Here is a 10122-nt window from a genome sequence, read left to right on the forward strand (position 1 = left end):
TCGACTAGAAGTTGACCCGACCCGAAGTTGACCCGAAAATTGGACCCGAAAATTGAACTTACCCGAACTTACCCGACCCGAAAATTGACCCGACCCAAACTGGCCCGACCCAAACTTGACCCGACCCGAACTTGACCCGAACTGTTGACCCGATACCCGACCCGACCCGATTATCAGTCTACCCGAAATCAACCTGAAACCCAAAATGACCCGACCCGACCCAAACTTGACCCGATAATCTTTTGACCCGAACTTGACCTGACCGAAATGACCAGACCCATACCCGACCCGAATGACCCATTTTCCAGGTGTACATGATACTAACAAGATTAATAACAAATCCTAGCATGTCACTAAACAATAAAGATCAAGGCTTTAGCCCTAACATGATACTAACATGATAGAAGAAAACAAGAAGCAACCTAAACATGATACTAGAAAGCAATAAATAACATCCTAATATGATACTAGGAATTAAATATATAGGAAAATTAAATTACTCACTTTGTTTCCTCGTATCTCTTTCTATCAAAACAATACACACATTATTAACTTCAATAAAATATTAATCCAAATAATCAATTTAAATAATTGAAATAGGAATTTGGGACCAAACCCTCATAAATTATCAACCTTTCACGTCTAGGGCGAAGGCAACTTCGAGCTTGGTTAGGTGCGTCTAAGACTTTTGAATGCGGTATTGTGTTTAGAAAAGGCTTGGCTTAGAAATCAAGAGAGAGAAATAAAGAATAAGCTTCTAACTTAAAGAGGGAGAATTAGATGATTGTTGATGATTGAAAACGGGGAAATAACTCCCCTATTTATAGTGAAAAACATCCGGAACGATAGAAAAGAGTCAGAATTCGACTTGGAGTAAAACTGTTCCTATCGCGATGTGATAGAGCAATCGCGACTGTGATAAAAAAAGTTGTACGGAGTCCTTTCCAAAATATTATTAGACTATTAGACTCCATATTTATCATTAATTTAAGATCAGTTTATCATTGAAATATTTGTTTTATTCCAAATTAAATTCATTATCTTTCCTAAATAAAATAAAAGTATATTTCTTAATTTTAATTACATTAGAACTTAAGATAATCTTCTAGATTATTCTATAAGATTAAAGTTATTCGTAATGAATTTAGGAATAATAATTAATGGGTCCTCCACTTGATCATTGGGCCGTGTATAAAATCATTTTGGGCGTAATTTAGTATTTTGGCCATAACTTCCTCATTACTCATTGTAGACACCTAAAAATGTCTCCCCAAAACCAAACCCGATGATGAACAACCTTTCACCGCCACTATTGGTCGGGTTTAGTATTTAATCCCAAGAGTGCTTAAAAAATTGTATTTTATTAAATTCATATTTTTGAACAGTCCATGGATTAGTCTTGATGTTTGGTAAAAGCATAGTTTTAGTTTCAGCCCAAACTTATTAATTAATGTTAAGCCCAAACCTTTTTTATTTTATTATTTTATTATTTATTTTTGGCCCAAACCCTTTATTTATTTTTATTTAATTATTTTCTTATTTTAGCCCGAATAATAAAAAGTCAGAAAAGGCCCGAAATTATCAATCGACACTTAAAATGCCGAAGGAAATTAGGGTTAAAAATGTATTTAGACGGAAAAAACGGGCTGGAATTTCCCGCGCCACGGCAGGTACCTACCGTGTCACGGGAATCCTTCCCGTCTGACGGTGGGATTTCCCGTGACACGGGACTTCTGCCGTGACACGGGACATTCCGTATCTTTTCCGCGTAAACCCTTGACGCGTTTTCTATCCCGTTTTCTGAAAATTTCCCGCGTCACGCCAAAAGTGTACCGTGTCACGGGAAAGTGTACCGTCTGACGGTGGAGCTTCCCGTGTCACGGTACAGTTTGACCGTGTCACGAGATACTTTTTTAGGGTTTTTTTTTTATCATTTTAGGGTTCCATGTGCTCCCTCATCACATTTTCCCTATAAATACCCCCCTCATTTATGATGAACGGGGCACCGAGTAATTCTCTTATTTTATTTTCTCTCTTCTATGCTTTAGCCTAAACACTAGCCTACCCTTTTCACTTCAAAATTCCTTCCTCAAGTACTCAAAGGAGTCCATACTTCACTCGTGGTTCCATCCTTAAGCCAAGGCGTGAAAGGTAGAATTGTTTGAGGGTTTGGCCCCAAAATCAATTTTACTTTATTTAATTTAATTTAATTATTGCTTTATTATTTTCTTGAAGTTGCTAACTCATTTAATATTTTGTAGTTGCAAACAAACAGAATCAAAGTAAGGATCATGCTCCTTTTATTTTTATTATTCTTCTAACGATTTTATGTTGTTGGAATTATGATTAATTTGGTTTTAATATTAATGTTGTTCTACTATTTTTATTATGATCACCATATTGCATGTTTAAAGGGAATATGTAATTGAAAATCACGCCTAATAAGATAATTTGGACAACCGGTTTAGGATCCCTTTTAATCTTATTATTAATTGAAGTGATCACCAATATTTTAGAATTATATGTTGCATTAATATTAAATCAACTTAGTTAAATAATAGTTTGGAGCGAATTGAATTATTGTTTGTATGCCTTTGAGATCACAGGAATGCTTTTCAATATAAGAATCGAGTAAAGGCCAATACGGGCGAATGTGACTCCATGACTCACTTCGTACCATCATCCCCGATCCTCCTTTCGTGGTTCCGAACCATATGGAGTTAGTAATCTCATGGATTATGAATGGGGTGTAACCTTCACGGGTCAATTGTTGTTGCCTATCGTTGTCCCTTATCGTGGTTGCCTTTTTATGATCCGTGAACGGTTTACAAGTTCCTTAAAAACTTGTTGGCGGCTCCCTACTTTATTTGTCCCTCATCGTATTATGTCAATTCCCACTTCCTATGAGTGCCAAGCATATTCACAACATGCTTTTAACGTAGGTGCACTTCGAGTGACGCCTACAATTTGGCGACTCCATTGGGGAGGATTCTTAATTTTTTATCGATTTGAGTGATCGGTATTTAATTAAGATGAGTGGATGAGACTTGAAAGATTCTTGGAAAAATATTCCTGTGATTAATTTGGCATTTTTGCATCTGCATAGACGTTTTAACGTCGCATTTAGGTCTGTCCTGTAGGAAAAATTAGATAACTTGGTTGCGCGCGAAGGATAACAGGGCACCAGTCAGATCTTCTGACTGCCGTGCCACGGCAGAATCTGCCGTGTCACGGTACAGTGCACCGTCTGACGGTGCACAGTACCGCGACACGGGAATTTTTGCCGTGTCACGGCAGTCCTAAAATCAGTCCGGTGGCTAATTTTCTTTCCTCACAGTCAAATTCCTTCGATTTTTCTGAAAAAACGTATGTGTTCTACATGCGTCTTAGCCCCGGGGGATTTAAGCTCTATCGACCCAAAAACGCTCATGGCAATAAGGGTACATCCGAGTTATTAAATCCACCCAAACCATGGAGTCGAGTTCGATTTCATCACGAACTCGCGGAGCCACCTGTTGGCATACACCCTCAAGGGAGGCTGCCTTGCTAACGCGTCCAAACTCTTAACCATGGTACCCTTTTGACACCCAAAGCTTGACACATAGTTGAACATAGATCTTGACTCTAGGTTGCGAACGTTTTTTACATCATCGTGCCTAAATGCTATGTGGTTGTTTGGTGCTAACCTTCATGTGTTTTCTCTTTTGTTTAACCCATGACCGAGGGTTTTGATTCTCACATAGTAATTAGTACGAACCTAAAATCGGTTAAAATCTGGAAAAATCACAAAACTGACCTGAAACTGCGCACCGTGTCACGACATTTTCTGCCGTGCCACGGTGAACAGTGTCGTGACACGGGGCTGTCGGCCGTCTGACGGTAGACTGCACCGTGTCACGACAATCTGTACCGTGACACGGTGCCCAGGAAAGTGTCATGTCAGTCCTTTTTTCAATTTTTGTGCGAATGTTGTGTCCAGTTTTGTGTCGTGTCTAGCTATACGGTCAAAATACGCGTCTATAACCTCACTTAATCACTCACACATTATGTTTACACATTTTTTTTAAGTCGTGCACCACCTTTTGACCGTATTTTAGGGAAGACTTGTTTTTTTTGTGTCGTTTTTTTTCCGGAGTAAGTCGGATGGTATCCTCCCATATGTTTTTTTTTAAAAAAATAGAATTTCAAACTTATAGATTTTTTTTTAATAAAAAAATTTCTTCTTTTTTTTTTTTAAATCCGGATGGGTTAAGGTTAAGCTTGGTCATTAAAGCTGTGTTTGTTTCGGTGTCACAGCACTTGGTCAAGAAGCAGGGGTAGATTGTTACGGTTCGAGTCCATACCTCAACAACCTCTTATACCAAAGAGGCGTACAAGGAAACCACCTCAATCATCTCCACAAAATCCATCTCCAGTCTACTTTCAACCAATGGCCACTAAGGATGACATCGAGAACCTCAACAGGACAATTGAAAGATAGTCTAACATGATGCAGACATTCACCACTAGAGTCAGCACTGTAGAACTGGACAATCAAAACAATGTCACTACTGCTGCAATGGACAAGATTAAGGAACAGATGAGCAAGATCTCTGAAGAGTTCACTTATGTGGAACAGCCTGTCACCTCTTCGTCCATAAGAGAGAAGCTTCTTGAGAAGTTTTCCACTGCTGACATTCCCAAATTCAAGCCTACTGATAATCCGCTTTTCCATTTGAAGGCTTTTTCTGCAACTATGGCTCCTAAGGGAGTAGATGTAACACTCTTCCCTACGAGGTTCCCTCTTTCCTTAGAGCATGCCTGTCAACAGTGGTTTTATTCATTGGAGTCCAAACATGTCACGACTTGGGAGGATGTTGCTGAAAGCTTCATGAATCGTTACTAGTGTAACATCCAGGCAAAGACTTCTGAACGTGAACTCTCCATTCTCAAACAGAAAGAGAATGAAGGCTTCACCACTTACTTAAGTAGGTGGAGGGAAACAGCTGTGCTCCTGGTGGATCCCCCCAAGGAGAAAGAAATGGTTCGCTTGTTCATTGCCAATCTGACTCATAAGTACAAGCAACACTTGAAGTTTCTGCCTCTGAGTACCTTTGACGCTGTATACCATATTGGAATCAATATCGAAGATGAACTGATGAAGTCTGTTGGTAGCAACAATAACAACAACACTTGGAAAAACAAGAAGAACGACACTCCTTCTTCTTCGTCTTCTAAGCCCAATAATGGTACCAACAATATCAATATCAATGATGTGCTGGCCCTTAATGCTCCTCCTCAAAGATTCCAAAGGCAAAGGAGGGTTTACACGCCTTTGGGAATGACTTATGATGCTGCTTATGACCGTTTGCATGGTCAAGGACTGATTATGCCAATCGGACCATTTCCAGAACCTCGGCCAGAGAATAGGACCGCTAGCTATGACCCCAATGCTTATTGCAAGTTTCATCAAGGAAAGGGTCATAATACTGAGAAGTCTTGGAGGCTGAAGGATGCAATCCAAGATCTGATCGATGCTAATCAACTTCCTGTCCCTCCAGGGGGCAAGAAGCCTAACATTCAAACAGGTTCTCTTTCTGATGCTTTGACTATCATGGGGGATGAAGTCTCCTTTGATCCGTCGATACTCATTCAACCTGTGAATGAACCTCTGCCGGAAGTTGTATTTATCTCAAGTACTGAGGAAGTGAATGGAATTTGGGATAGCGACGATGAAGACGTCTATCTCAAGGATATAGCCTATTCATCTCTTGGAACCAGTGAAGACGTTTGGGGGGACTTTGAGGTCAACGTTCTCACCATAAGTGGACGGTTGCAACAACCTAATCCACCTCCACCTCCACCACAATCACATCCGATAGTTGATCCCATCGATCCTGTGAACAGCGATGTGGTCAAACAACTGCAAAAGACCAAGGTGGAGATGAATGTATGGAAGCTTTTGGCCACTTCCCACGAGCATCGAAAGGCTGTGATGAATGCTCTGGTGAAGATAGGAGTTGATGATGACATGACTCCTCAAGGACTGGTCAACTTTCTCACTACTGAGTTGCCAAGTACTAGCAATCTGATTTCGTTTTCTAAGAAGGATCTGCCCCCGGAAGGGGATCAACATAATAAGGCCTTACACCTCACTGTGGTGTGTAGGCAGATGAATGTTCCTATGAGCCTGGTTTATAATGGCTCTGCAATCAATGTGTGCCCACTCCGTACTGCAAAGAAGTTGGGCATAAAGAATGAAGAATTGAGTCCCTCCACTCAAGGGATTCGCGCTTATGATAATACTCGCCGTCAAGTCGTGGGTACTATCGTACTGAATATAACTACTGGGGCCATTGAACGTCGCACCAAATTTCAGGTGGTGGACATTAAGGCCTCTTTCAATATGTTGTTAGGACGCCCTTGGCTTCATGAGCTAAAGGCGATTCCATCATTGTTGCACAAGAAAATGAAAGCCATTCTGAAAAAGCAAGGTCATTTCCCTGGAATGACCCTTGGACTCAAGAAGAAAATGGCTGAATCTTGGGGCTATCCTGGTGCACTCAAGAAGGATACTTTTGGCTTGGGATTCAAGCCAACAAAAGAAGATCTGAAACACGCTTCATTGAAGATGAAGGCTTGCAATAATGCTCGAATCACGAAGACATAAATGGCCATGGATCCATATCCGTTCACCCTCAATGGCCAGTACATCAAAGAAGAGGAAGACTTCCCATGCTATGAATTCCCTGAGCCATTCGTCCATGATGGGATCTGTGAACCAGGATTCGAGGTGTTCCTCGATTGTGACTTTGTTAATGAAGACGAAGAGCTCTTCACAACCGAGAAGCCAATTAGTCCGAACTCTGATGATCTAGGAATCAACCTCCTTTTTGGAATGGAGAAGAATGAGTCCAAGCCGGTCCGCAATGATAATTCCGAGTTCGTTCAAGCTGTCATAGCAAACAAGGATTTTGACCCCTCCGAGTTGATCGTCCAAGCTGACAACATTTCAAAGGGATGGCGCAAGACATTGAGGATCACTACGCCGAGTGGAGAGAAGTTGGAAATAACTGCTGGCGAGGGTCCTATGTTTGATGAGTCTGAGTCGTCTGGGTCCGAGTCCGAGTCTGAGTCTAAGTCTGTAGACGAGTCCTTAGAGTCTGAGGTCGACCCTCTTTCTGCTATAGAGTTCAATCCTGAGTCCCTTGTTGAATCCTCTCTTTCTAGTCCTAATAATTCCGGTGAGGTCGCAGTAGACCTTGCCTCTCTTGATGTATTAGCCAATGAATTCAATAAAATAAGTACCTTTGCTTACGATGCGTGTCATTCCCCTAGCCCTGATCAATATTTCTTTGCTAATGATAAAAATGACAAAGAAATAATAAAATCAATGGAAGAACACGAAAATAAAACAGCAGTTATTGAAGATACAGAAACAGTTAACATTTCCAATGATACGAATGTGAAAGAAGTAAAAATTGGATTAACACTAAGTCAAGATAAACGCAAAGAGCTAATTAACTTTCTTAGTGAATTTTTTGATGTATTTGCTTGGTCATACCAAGATATGCCAAGAATTGACAGGGATATAGCTCAGCATACGATACCATTCATTCTAGGTATGAAGCCTGTCAAACAAAAGCTACGCCGTATGAAACCGGATGTGGCTCTCAAAATCAAGGAAGAAATCAGGAAGCAGTTGGCCGTAGGTTTCATCAGAGTATCCAAATATCCGGAATGGATAGCAAATGTGGTTCCAGTGCCAAAGAAGGATGGAAGGGTCAGAATGTGTGTTGATTACAGGGATCTCAATAAAGCAAGCCCAAAAGATGGGTTCCCTCTACCTCACATTGACATTTTGATCGATAATACAACAAACCATGCACTCCTGTCATTCATGGACGGTTACGCCGGATATAATCAAGTATTGATGGCCGAAGAAGACATGGAGAAAACCACATTCATAACGCAATGGGGAACATATTGCTATACGGTAATGCCATTCGGGTTGAAAAACGCGGGTGCCACCTACCAAAGAGCAGCTACAACATTGTTACATGACATGATGCACAAAGAAGTGGAGGTCTATGTCGATGATATGATCGTTAAAGACTCCGTCAATACAACATGAGATTAAATCCAGCAAAATGTGCATTCGGAGTCACGTCAGGCAAATTACTTGGATATGTGATCAGTTCTCGAGGGATTGAAATAGATCCTACAAAAGTAAAGGTAATCATGGCCATGCCACCACCCAAAAATGAGAAGGAAATTCGAGGTTTCATTGGAAGGTTGCAGTATATAAGTAGGTTCATATCAAAGCTCACAGCGATATGCGAACCTATATTCAAGAAGCTCAAGAAAAATGTCCCAGTCACATGGGATGACGATTGCCAAAATGCTTTCGACAAAATCAAAGAGTATTTGGCAAACCCACCCGTGCTAGCGCCAGCAATACCTGAATTTCCTCTTCGACTCTACCTTACGATCACAAGAGAAACGATAGGGGCACTGCTAGCACAAGAAATCGAAAGCAAGGAGAATGCAATCTATTACTTGAGCAAGAAACTTCAAGGATACGAGACGCGATACACACCACTTGAGAAGTTGTGTCTCGCACTCGTATGGGTCGCACAGAAGCTAAGACATTACATGCTCACTCATACAGTGCATGTCGTGTCCAAGATGGATCCCCTCAAATACTTGTTCGAAAAAGCAACACTCAATGGCAGATTATCAAGGTGGATAGTCAATCTTGCTAAGTTTGACTTGAGATTTGTGCCACAAAAAGCCATCAAAGGTTCTGCGGTTTCTGACTTTCCACTAGAAGAAGCTGAAAAAGAAGAAGATGAGTACGATTTCCCTAACGAAGATTTCCTCATGACCGAAGATGATAGCTGGACGCTCTATTTCGATGGAGCTTCAAACCAGAAGGGATGTGGTGTAGGAGTCTTGCTCGTATGACCCAATGAAGAACACATCCCAATTTCCATGAAGCTCGACTTTGATGTCACCAACAATACCGTAGAATATGAAGCATGCATTTTGGGGTTAGAAACAGCTGTCGCCTTGGGAATTAAGAAACTTAGAATCTATGGTGACTCTTCACTAATCATTAACCAAATCTCCAAGAGATGGAAAGTGAGAAGCGAAAGTCTCGCCACGTATCAAGCTCATCTAGAAACTCTCACGGAGCAACTAGATGAAGTGGAATATATGTATTTTCCAAGAGAAGAAAACCAATTCGCCGACGCACTAGCTAAATTAGCATCAATGGTGCGAATTCCAACTAATACAATCAGAATGTCACTAACCATAGAAAGAAGATATGAGCCGACTTATGTTCACGCACTGGACGATGAACAAGAACCACAGGAAGAAGATGAAGAGCCATGGTATACAAACATCCTTAATTATGTGACAAGAGGAGAATACCCTCCTAATACTTATAAAAGGGCACGCCGTGCTTTGAGGCTCCTGGCCTCACAGTATGTGCTCATCAGGGGAGAACTCCACAAGAGAACTGCAATGGGAAGAAATCTCTTATACATAGCCAAGAAATAAGCACATAAAACCATGGAAAACCTTCATGCCGGTATATGTGGAACACACATGAATGCAAAAATGTTAGTCTAAAAGATTCAACGACAAGGTTACTATTGGACTACTATGGAGAGAGATTGTCACGAATACGTCAAGAAATGTATGAAGTGTCAAGTCTACGCAAATTTACAGCATGTTCCACCTTCGCTTCTCTACACATATACTTCTCCATGGCCTTTCTCCGCTTGGGGCATTGATATCATTGGAAAAATAACACCACCAGGACAAGGGGGGCATGAATTCATTCTCGTAGCAATTGACTATTTCACCAAATGGGTCGAAGCTGCCTCATATGCTAAGTTGACGGCGAAACATGTAGCTGAATTCATTGAGAAAAATATCATATGCCGCTATGGGGTACCACATGAGATGATCAGTGATAATGGAACACTTTTCCAAGCTGAATTCACACAATTATTAAAGAAATATCATATCAAGCATCACAGATCATCACCTTACAGACCACAAACAAATGGTGCAGTCGAATCGGCCAACAAAAATGTGAAGACTATCATCGAAAAGATGACAGAAAATTAC

This window comes from Chenopodium quinoa, unplaced genomic scaffold, assembly GCF_001683475.1.
Source record: "Chenopodium quinoa cultivar QQ74 unplaced genomic scaffold, ASM168347v1, whole genome shotgun sequence".
NCBI lineage: Eukaryota > Viridiplantae > Streptophyta > Magnoliopsida > Caryophyllales > Amaranthaceae > Chenopodium > Chenopodium quinoa.